General features: G+C 42.3%; 1 long non-coding RNA gene across 1 annotated transcript; it reads right to left on the bottom strand.

Moving 5' to 3' along the window:
- Positions 1–4,213: 4,213 nt before the first annotated feature.
- On the bottom strand, positions 4,214–11,521 carry LOC130457110 (uncharacterized). Its single transcript, XR_008916117.1, has 2 exons — positions 10,972–11,521; positions 4,214–5,097 (listed from the first exon to the last, which is right to left on the bottom strand). It is a non-coding gene; the product is annotated as an uncharacterized LOC130457110 (long non-coding RNA).
- Positions 11,522–11,939: the final 418 nt, after the last annotated feature.

The following is an 11,939-nucleotide window of genomic DNA, read 5'->3' as shown; positions in this document are numbered from 1 at the left end:
AGTCATCCAACTTGGCTAAAACATAGAATGGGAAGGGTATAAGAGAAAGCTCCAAAGATAGAGTGTAACTAAATTGTCAAAGGTCATAATTGCCAGGCTAAAGATGCTATAGTCTATCCTCTAGGGAAATGAGAGTCACTAAATATTTTTAAATGACATTATTGGACCTATGCATTAAAGAGATTATTTTGCAAGTGTAGACAGATTAGAGAGGAGAGGGAATGGAAAAGACAATTACAACAGTTAGTGGGGAAGATGAATAGCTGAATTAAAACAGCAGAGGGAAGAAGGCAATTGAAAGAGAATGTGGGAGCAGAATTGACAAGATTTGGCAACTGGATGTTGGGGATGAGAGGAAAGGCCAAAGATGTCTGGGACTTTACAAGTTCATATTCCTGGGGAAATGGTGAAGAAAGTGAGGGGAAAAGACAGTTCTAGGAAGGAAAATGAGTTCATCTTTAGGCATGAGTCAGAGACTTTGGCAAAACAGCTGGACTGAGATATCCAACTGGAAGGAGGACTCACTAATTTGTGATTAAAGCAGAGAAAATGGATTCAAACATAGATTTGGAGGTCTTCTGCATTGGAGGAATGGAAATTCAATGAGGGGCTTAGACTAGATCTTTAAATTTGCTATTAGTTCGAAATCTATGATCCTATCAAATCTACAAACAGTAAGTATATACAATGGGCCAGGTGTTATACTAGCTAACGAGGATACAAAGACCAAAATGAAATACACACTGTCCTCAGTAATAACCAATATCACCTAAATAGCATTAGGCAGTTAGGTAGCATAGGAGTCAAGAACACCTGAATTAAAATCTGGCCTTTGACACTTCTTAGCTGTGTGGCCCTGAGAAAGTCACTTGAAACTCGACTGAAGAGAGATTAAATGATTTGCCCAAGGTCACACAGCTAGTATGTCCAGAAGTGGAATTTCAAATCCAGACCTTCCTGACTCCAAAGCTCTTGCTCTGATCTACACTGTCTCTCAATGAATTTGTTTTCTACTAAGGGAATATAGCATATACACAGAGAAGTAGAAGATGAAATTGCAGGAGGAAGAGAATGCTAACAATTAGAAAAAAGAAAGGCCCTTTTGGGAAGTGACATCTAAAATGAGAGGGGAAAGCTAAAATTTCTAAGACCTAGATTTTAAGAGCAAGGAGGATTTACATCCTAGTAGCGGGACAGAGACTGACTATTGAAAGGTACAGAGACAGGAGATGAAATTTTGAGTTTGAGGGTCAATTTATACATGGGTCATGGCATACTTAAAGGAGATTGGCATGAAATGCCTGAAAAAGTAGATGGAGCCAGATTTAGGGGCACTTTAATTGTCAGACTTTATGGGGAGAGTACAAAGAATTTGAAGGGCAGAGCCTTCAGAAACAATCACTCTCATGGGCCAAAGAAATACAATGAAGTAGCAAAGTACACCTAGAAGGAATGGTCAGAGAAGTAGGGCAATCACCAGAATAGAAGACAGCATTGAGAACTATATCAACATAGAGAGGGCCTGGTCAGCCAGTAGAAAAACAAGAGAACCATTGGATTTGTTGATCATCTGGGCACTGGTAACTTTAGGGAAAGCAGTTTTGGTATCAGAGTAGTAGGGTCAGAAGGCGAGAAGATGGAAAGTGAGTGAATGGATGATGGTGGATGACAGTGGATGTAGTGAGTCACACTGAAATCAAGGAGAAATAAAATATCTTGAGGAAGTGAAGGAATCAAAAGAATGGCTTGTTGGATTGTTTGGAGGTGGTGTTTGAAGTTTCAGTTATGTTGGTAGGCAAGGGAGAGGCATAACTAGGGAGAGACTGAAGATGAAAGATGGAATGGAGAAAAGTGTCAGAGGAGATAGGAGAGGATGGGATCAAAGACACAAGTGGGGGTGTTAACCTAGGCAAGGAGGGCAACTTCATCCTAGAGATAAGAACCAAGTAAGAAAGTATGGATGGAGACAGAAAGAAGTTTTAAGCTGTTTCTACAGCTTAGATGAGGAGGAAGTTCAAAGCAGATGACATCAGCCTTCTCAGTAAAATAGGAAGTGAGATCATCTGTTAAGAAGGAGATAGGGGGTAAGGGTCGAGAGTTTGGGAGGAGAGTTTCTGAGCAAGTTGAAGGGAGTGTAATAGGAAGTCAAATTGTTGTTTGTTTTTAATAAAAAGTAGGACTCTGTAGAGTGGAATAAAGGATCCATTTGAAGGTAGTATGAAAATTAGTAATGGATCTAGTTAGTCTCGACTTCCTCCAGTAATGCTCAACAAATCTAATGAAGGAGCAAAGAGGGAGGATTGTTTGGGTGGGCCAGGTTTGGAGAGTCATGGTAGAAATGACTGACTACAGGCTCAAAATTAGGAAGGGAGAGAGATGAAACCAGAAAAAGAAAGGATGTAGGAAGAAACTAGAGGACATAAAGTGAAGAGCAAATTCAGAAAAAAGAGGTGATGCTAATGGAGGTAGAAGGACAGACTATTAAGAGGATCTCAAAATTTTGAGTCTTGGAGGCAGTGAAGTTTGGAGACTGGAAATCTAAGGTTCAATAACCCCTGTGATTAAAGAAGAGATGGAAATTAAAGGGTTAAAAATGTAGAAAAATTAAGGAACCAGAGGGTTGAAAGGGTAATTAGTTTGGAGAATGAAGTCACAGAGGGTGATGGGACTTGAGAAAGCCGCAAAGTAGTACCCTAAATTTAGGACAGGTAGGTGATTCAGTGGATGGAGCTCCAGGAAGACCCAAGTTCAAATCCAGTCTCACTTACTAGTTGGGCAACCCTGGGTAAATCACTTAACTTTGTTAGCCTGAGCTTCCTCATCTGTAAAATGAACGAGAAAAAAAATGGTCAACCACTCCAGAATCTTTGCCAAGAAGACTCCAAATGGGATCACAAAGATTCAGACACCACTGAAATGACTGGATAACAACAGGAAAGGGTCGAAAATTGTGGCACAAGATGACCCAGATCAGGACAGAGTTCATAATTTCTCATATTATTCCTATCAGCTTGGTAGCATATAAAAAATAAAAGGAAGTGAGGTGGAAGACACTGTATTTTCATTTAGATGGGGAAGGTTTGTTTTTAAAATGAAAGAGCTTATCTATGGTCACAGAGGTGGAGATAAAAAGAACAACCTCCCCAACCCTATCCCCACTCTGTTTCTATGACATTGTTGTCACTTTAAAAAACACAAATATCTCACAATTACATAGAAGTTTTAGATAGGTTATTCTCTGAGAAATGTAATACAAGTAGAAATTTCTTCCCCATTTTGCAGGCACAGAAAACTGAGGTGCAACATGGTTAAGGGACCTTAGTACTAGCACCCAAGCCCAGTCCCTCTGATTCCAAATTCGGTATGCTTTTCTAGGATGTCTCACTGCCTACAACCATAGGAAACAAATCAGTATCATTTTATGAGAATAGCAACTGTTTCCTTGTCTGTTGGTTATTTAGCACTTTGGTGATATTACAGCCTCATATAACTATTTTGCAAAAGGACAGACTGAATCAGACAGCTAGAATCAGACTCTCTTCTTCAGTCAAGGATAAGAACCTCCAAAACCCAGTAATTTTTTAACTAAGACAGATGAGAAGGCTCATCTTAACCATCTGCACTTCCACGAAATCCACAAAGGGGTTTTAAGGGAACAAATACTTCAAGGTGGTCAAAAAAGAGAACGAGTGAATAGCTCAAGGGACAAAGAAGCAGAATCGGAGAGTCCCATTAGCGTCAAGGAACTAATTCTGCCTGGAGGGAGACCTGAAGTTCCGTGGAGAATCTCTAAATTTGTCCCCAGATAGCCAGATGCCCCTCCCCTTCAACCACCAGCTCACTCCCTGGTACCTCAAAGAGGAAAAGTGAACTTTTATTTTTGCTGAGATAAAAGCCTTATCAGATTAATGTCAGAAAGAGAACAATTATTAGCCAATTTGTTAATTAGGGTCATTTACACTTCTTTTGTCACTATAATCATTCATCCCTCCTTTGAAGGAGGTCTGGAAAGGCTTAGTTTATTTTAGTCAATAGTGCCTGGCAGGGAGAGATAAATTCTAAAGTATGTGTGAATTGCACTTTCTAAGTGTGCCCCACCCTCGATCCATCTTTTCAATAAATGTCTTGGGATGATCCCAGACAGTTCCGTAGGACTCAGGATCAAAAAAAAATCCCATACGTCATCCGGAGAGATGAACTCTGAGTGCAAACAGAAGTATAATTTTCTCACTTTATTTGAGGGAGGGGGGAGGGAAGAATACAGCTAATATATAACTGTTTCGCAGTATTTCACATGTCTGGTTGATATCATGTTGCTTATCTTCTCAATAGGTAGGGGAAGGTGGGAGAAGGAGAGAGAGTTTGGAATTCAAAAAAATGTTAAGATAAATAATAAATTTACAAAAACAAATGTCATCCGAAAGCAGAGTCTTACTTTAGCTAATATGGTCTTATCTCCGCAATCAAACTATCAAGACTCTAATGAATGAATTTACTAATATATATTTCCCCAGGGAAAATAAGTTCCTAGCTCTTTGTATAATTATATCTAGCTCGGAAGGAGAAAGGGTTCATTTAGATGACAGCATTCCTGCCATGTGCTTGTTTCCTTTCACTACGTTTTTAACCTGTTCTGTCTTTTAGGCATTGCTTAAAGCATGTCCCCCAAATCTCCTGCTCTGAGAGTGTTTTGATGAGGAGGGAAAGCACCTGCTTCTCATTAACTGGGACCAATATATAGGGCTCTGCTTGCTCTGCTGCTGTTCTGTTCCAGGGAGTCCCTTCATCAGAAGGCCAAGGTCATCTTCCTTCTCAGGTGGAACCCTTGGTATTCATTAGAGGTATCAGGTGAGTAGCCGATTTAAGTCTCTCGGCTCAGAGACCCGGACATCCATTCGCTGGGGACCAAGCGAAGACGATCTCCTCCGCATCACTAGAGACCTCATTAGGACTTGAACCTCTGGTCTTTCTGTTCCTCCTCCCCTGCCTGTTCCGCGCAGTGGAGGGGGGTGGGGGAGGGATGGGAGAAATGGAGAAGTGGGAGGGAAGTAAAAAAGCCCACAGTCCCCAGAGCAGCAGGAGTCCAGCAGCAGAGAGCTGAAAAGTGAGTAAACAAGCAATTACTGAAAAGGGAGATGGGGTAAAGGGAGAATCAGTTTAAATGATTTGCTTCCACTTTTTGCCTGGAAGGATTTCTCCCTTCCCCCAACCACCTTTTCAATGCATCAAAATGTAATTCCCACCACCCCCTACCTCCTTTTTTAAGTGAAATTCCATCTCCCAGTGGTTTCTGGGTATGAAATAGGGTCCTGGAGGTGAATGGTGAGGGCTAGATTCTCTCTGGCTTTGTCTGAGTCACAGTTGTTTGGACTCCTTTGTCTCCTTCTGGGGGGAAGGAGTAGGAGCTAGCTGGGATGTGACACCCCCACCCCCACCTCCCTTGAATCCCTTGGGGGCTACAGCGATGAGATGGTTAGGAAAACTTACTTCTGAGAAACTGGAGAGGGAACTCTAGCCCACTGCGGGAAGTGTTGGGGGTGGGGGGCGGGGAAGTGAAAGAAACCACACATTCCTTTCTGTTTTGGCATAGGAAGCGCTAGCCTTCTGCTTGAAGGTCTGTCCCTCTCTCTCACTCTTCCCTTTCCCTGGTTCTAGCCCAATTATGCCTTCATGGAAATAGCATCATCTAGTAACGACAGCAAGAAGGCAGAAGGCAGGAATCCTGGGTTGCGGCTGCATTCTGTGTGATTCTGTGTGAGGTTGGATAGGTTCCTATGGGTCTCAATTGCTCTTGTGTGTAAAATGGCTATACATTTTGCTTTGTAAAGCATCCTCCGAGATTTGGCTGAATGAGCCCATTACCAATTTACCAGCATTAATACCTCTCAATGTTACTTTCTCGGGGTTTGCACAGGATTTTGGTATGTGGGCAAATGCTCCTTCTTCTTTTGGAATTGGCCTTGATCTGTCTCTTTCCTCATATTCTTCCTGCCTTCTGCCTCTCAGTGTTATTAGGGTGGCCTTTCTCATGGGCATCTACACTTTCGGCTGCCCTGTCTAGGTCCTCTCTCCTCTTCAGTCAGCTGGAGCTCTATGGTTTCTTTCCCCTTTCTGGGTCTTGCTTCCCTTTATTATATACAAGTCTCAACCTGTCCTCAGGCCCAGATTAATTCTCCAGAACACTGAAAACGACAGATGAGGTCAGACATGGTGAGAAGAGAAGGGGGGAAAAAATTTCCCCAGGAAACCACTCTCATTCATAACCAGCTTTCCAAATGGGAATAACAGACGGTTGTGCCTGTTTCTGTATGTGTTGGGGGGGGGGGGAATGGGGGGAGGGAGGGAAGAGTAGGATGGCAACAGCCCAAAATCTTGTTTTACTCATAACATTCTACTACGTTCCATTTTTTATTTCCCTATTAATCTTTAAAATGGAGTCTACATCAGGGATCTTTGGCCCCCGAAGGAAAAACATCAGGCATCTAGAGTTTCGGGGTACAATCCTCTTATCCCCCAGAATCCCAAAGCAGTTTGTTACCTTGCCAACTGGTACAAGGGAGTTAATGTTGCTAGAGTCTTGGTTGGCACTGTTGGGAGGGAGGGAGGGCAGGCTGCTGATACTAACAAGGTCCCTGGAGTGTTCTATTAGCATCTCAGGTCTTCTCTTATTTGACAGGAAGAGGAGAGGAAATTCTTTATTCTACTTGAGGATAGACCTAGTACTTAGTGATTTGCATGTTCAGGCTCTATTCCATCTCAACAGGAGGCAGTATGATGTAGTAGAGAAGGTCCTGGAATGAGGACCTGGATAGGATTCCAGTCTCTTTGACTTACTTCCCAGGATCTGGAGCAATTCAGTTCACCTCACTTCTTGGGCCAGTTTTCTTACTTGTAAAATGGGAGAGTTGGATCTGATTTCTCTAAGGGGCCCTTCTACCTCTCAGCCTACCATCCCTGTCATCTCCCACTATACCTTTTAGCTGTTTTCAAATGTGGAGAGGTCACTACATTCATGGGGGGGGGGGGGCACTTTCATGTAAGCCTCTTGTCTCTTGGTGCTCTTTCTAGTAAATCCTCATTCTCACTTTCCTTGGATGTCAAGTTCTACACCCACTGTGTAATTTCCCTTAATCCCTTGCAATTTGATTTCAGTCCTCAGAGCTCTGTTGAAGTTAGACTCTTAAAAGCTACCAAAGACCTCCTTGTTTGGTGTCAGGTTTTGTTTGTTTGTTGTTTTGGTTTGGTTTTCTGCCTTCTTCCTGTCTTACTTATCTTCTCTACTACATTTGACAGTCTGGAGTCCCTTCTTGAAACTTTCCATTCTTGGCCTCCATGATAGCAGATTGTCCTGGTTCTCTGAGCACATCTCCAGCTAATGTTTCTTTAAATGGCTCTTCATTACCATCACCCACCCCAGGTCTGCTAGAAGCTATCTGAAGCCTCAGTCTGTGTTTCTCCATCTCATCTCATAGCTATTCCCTGGGACCTTCTCACTCCTTCTGGCTTCTGCTATCACTTGATGACTCCCAAATTTATCTCTAAAGTCCCTTCTTCTCCTTTGAGCTACTTATCTCTAACTGCCTCCCAGACACTTTCACTTGGAAGCCTCACCCTGACCTCAAAAGAAGGCACTTATACCCTTTGGGTCTGTTTTTTTATCTGTCAAGTTAAGGGGTTTGGACTTAATGATATCACAGGTCACTTTCAGCTTTAATATGCAATGGCTAGTACAAGTGTGAGCTATTATTGGAGAGAGGGAGCCAGAAAGGCCTTATGGGAGAGATGGAAGCTGAGCTAAGTCTAACTCATTAATATGAATAGGCAAATGGGGAAGAATTCTAGCAGATCAGAAGAACACTGTGACAAAAGTGAGACTCATTTGTCATCCCTCTAACATGGTCTTGTTGCCCCAACAGCTTTTCAATGTTGTCAGCAGCAGCAACAGCAATCCCACCTGGGCTCAAAACTTTGCTGCCATCTTTGTTTTGGTGTGCTTCTTTACATGTGATTGCCAATCAGTCTTCAAGTCCTATCAAGCCTTCCTCACCATATCTCACCTAACTGTCCTTTTCTCTCCATTCCCACCATTATTCCTATGGGCTAGGCCCCTCTGGCCTCAGAACTGTGAGAATCCCAGTTCTTCTAACCAGTCCAGCACTACTCTTGCCATAAATAACATAGTAAAAGAGCCTCCATTACAGAACTAGATGCTAAGCCTGTAACTGACCTCCCCATCCCAATCCAATATGCCTACTGTGGCCAGCCTACTCTTAAATGATATAGATTTTATCATATAATTTCTCTGCTTAAAAGTCTTTTGTAATGACTTACAAGGTCAGAGGTAGCTAGGTGGCAAAGTGAAGATCTGAGTTCAGATTTGTCATCAGATGTGGACCCTGAACAAAGCACCTAACCTCTGTCTGCCTCAGTTTCTCTTCAATAATAGCTCACACTTGTAATAATAGGTTTGCAGAGATTTTTTTCCCCATGCATTCCCATTTGAACCTCCCAATAATCCTTTGAGATGGGGGCTATAATTATCCCCATCTTGTAGAAGAAGAAACTGAGGCTAAGAGAGAGTTAGGGATTTGCCCATGGTTGCACAGTTACTATGAGACACAAGTGGAACTGAAGTTTACCTGAGTCCAGTTCCAGCATTTCTGTCCACCATAGTACCCATCTACCTTTTATCGGGAAGAACAGTTGATTTAAAAATCAGAATACTGCACTTATGTTTGAGTACCAGCTCTGCTATTTACTTTCTGGTGGCCTTGGAAAAAGTCACCTCTATCTCAGTTTCCCCATCTTGTAGAAACAAAAGGGTTAGTTGCATAGCCACTAAATTTCCCATCAGTTCTATATTCTATCATCTTTTAATTTCCTTAAATACTTTAATATTAATAGTATCTTTATATTCTATCCTTATGTATAAGATATATCACCATATCTTATAACTATATATTCTATCCTTGTAACATATGGAATAATTATTTCCTTATTAATATTATGCCCTTGTATTCTAATCATAAATATATGAACTATAACTATATCCCAAATTCTATCCATATATAGGACATATAATTATATCCTGTATGTATAGTCTTATATTCTATCCTTATCTATAGGATATATAATTGTATACTATAACATATATTCTATCCTTATAAAATATATGGAATGATTATATCCTTATCATTAACGATATGTCCTTATAGTCTAACCATAAATATATGAACTATATCCCTATATTCTCTCCATATATAGGACATACAATTATATCCTATATGTATAGCCTTATATTCTATCCTTATGTATAGGATATATAATATTTCCTACAACTATATATTCTACCTTTATAACACATAGCCTGGTTTTCAGAAGGGAAGGGGGTCCTGTCGAACATGATCCAAACTGCCTTCTAACATTATTTCTATTGATGACACCATGTGACCTTGGACAAGCTACTTAATTAACCTTTCTGGGCCTCCAGGCCCCTTCCTCCATTAAAAAGAGCTGCCCCTCCACCTCCCCCTTAGCTAGGAAGTTAAGAGGCTTTAAGTGCCCAGAGCTCCTTGACAGAAGGAAGTGAGGAAGATGTCTGGTGATGAGATGATGAAGAGGACAACTCTCACTCTATTCACTAGTAAAAAATCCTCCAGCCCACAATGAAAGGACAGGCCCCAAGGTTTCATCTTCACAGCTGCTCTCAGCAGTCACACACCAAGCAGTGTCTTTTAAAGAAACATTTTCAGGGAGAAAATCCTGAGCCAGAGGAAAATGTCACCAGGATGGTGCCCTGTGTACCTCCTGGAGTTCAGAGGCTTCCAGCCATGGAGATGGAGCCCCTGCTTGCAGGAATTTCTCTCCTGGCCATAAAAATAAGAAATAAAAGGCATTCTAGTTTTTCAAGTAGGTCATACAGATTCCAGAAAAGAAAAAAATTGCGAAATACGGATGCCAAAAAGCTTTCACCCTCTCTCCAGTCCAAAAATAAAAACTGGAAAATTAAAGAGGGGTTATGGTGCAGGCTGACAAAAGCCAGGAAAATGGAAGCAAAAGGCGGGGCCCTTCCTGTCCTGAATTCACCCAGCCTGCAGCCAAGGGTAGCTTAGAGCCTGGAGTGTGGATGGACATCCCTCCTAGCCCCCACCCCACTTCTTTCCCAAACTTTTGACTGTCTTGCTCTTAGGAATGGATAAGCTCTCTTCTATGTCTTTTCATCTCGTGACAGATTTGAGATCATTGCAAGGGGAGGCTTCCTAACAAAGCTGTCCAAAAATCAAATGGACTGTCGACCCCAAGATTTGAGAGGGTTTACAGTTCGTCCCTCAAACTGACTAATCTGAGGCTGTTTGCCCCCTTGTTGGGGGATGTCACTTGGGGTGAAAGGAGAAGCTTCCTTGGTTCTATAGTTCTAGATCCTTTGCAAGGGTACTGCTGAGTTAATAAGCATTCAGGTCCTCTAAGGATCTGGTTAGGGGGAAGAGAAGAAAGAGGGAGAGCTGTCACTCCATCGTCCCTACTACTTGTAGTAAATGCACTTTAACACTTTTTAAAACATCTCCTTGCTAAATCAAACCCTGGAGAGTGATGGAAAGTAGAGAAATGCTTTGGGGATTTTTTTTTTAACCTTAGGAGCTCTGCATTTCATTATTTGTTCTGGAAAGTTGCACATTCAGTTCCAAGGGGGTTGGGGGTGGGGAAGAACTGCTTTGTGTCCCGAGTTAGGAGGCTGGAATTAAAACCAGAACATGGAAATAGTTTATTTGCTATCCTGGCTTCTACCCACCTACCCTCCATCTGGTTATAGGGCTGATTTGGCTTTCAGTTGCTTATGAAGCTTCCAAAAAATATTCCACCAATCACTTCCCCCACCATCACCTCCTCTCATGATACTTAAAAGGAAAAAAACAAAAGGGGCCCTTTGAACCCAGCCCACCCCCCTCTACTCCAGCTATCTGAAACAACTACCTGTCCTTGGAACCAACTCTTCTCCATCCTTTCAGTGCCCGTCTTCCTATGCAAGTTCAGTCATCAGGAAACCAAACCCTTTCTCCAGCCGGGCTGGAAGCCTGCCCAGCCCCTCCTATTCCAGCTCCCACCCCCACCCCTTTCCCATTCCTGGCCCTTCCCAGAGCCATCAACTTCTTCCCCCAGACAAACAATGAGCCTGTGTGTGTCCCCACGAGTTGTGTAGAGGGTGGAGCCAGGGAGAGGGAATAAAGGAGTAGGGGGTGGGAGAGGTGATGGGGGAGACCAAGAGGGATCTTACTACAATGAAGGAAGTGCCCCAAGCTACATAGGACTAGAAACATCCTCTGGGTCTGGGAACCTGGACCAGCCTGAGGTAGACCTGAAAGAACACCGTTTTACAGAGGCTAAGTCTATGGCCTCAGAAAAGAGCTCTACTTAGGCAGAAGGGCCTAGGAAAGCACAGTAGGAGTTAAAGAGTAAATATTAAGGGACAAGAAATGGGGAGAAGTAGAAATATGTTGAAAAGAGCCAGCTTCAGTGCTTTGAGAGGAAATAGTCTGAGCAAATAAGCATAAATGTCCAGGTCACAGATTAGAGACTTACAAAATGTGAGCACCAGAAGCACCAGTCTCTAAAGAGACTATATCCAATCTCCTCATTTTACAGATGAGGAAACTGAGGCCCAGAAATGAAATAATATGCCCATGGAGAACGGTAGGGTCAACTCTCTATCATAACTGGCCCTACTAAAACCAGTATTCTTTTAAAAAAAAATCACACTATTTCCCTTCATTTAAAATAACCAAATTTCTAGCTATCCTAGAGTCAATTCTGAGGTTGTGGTGGGGAAATAAAGTCAGTAGGAGACTTCTACCCAAAAGGAAGCCAAGATTGGGAAGGAAGAAGGCTGACCCTGATTTCAAAAAGGGGTTAGATGAGTCAGAGATGGAGGAAGTGAGAATATT

The sequence above is a fragment of the Monodelphis domestica genome, chromosome 2 (assembly GCF_027887165.1).
Source record: "Monodelphis domestica isolate mMonDom1 chromosome 2, mMonDom1.pri, whole genome shotgun sequence".
Taxonomy (NCBI): domain Eukaryota; kingdom Metazoa; phylum Chordata; class Mammalia; order Didelphimorphia; family Didelphidae; genus Monodelphis; species Monodelphis domestica.
Note: the sequence above shows the minus strand (reverse complement) of the source record. Positions and strands in the feature narration are given on the sequence as shown.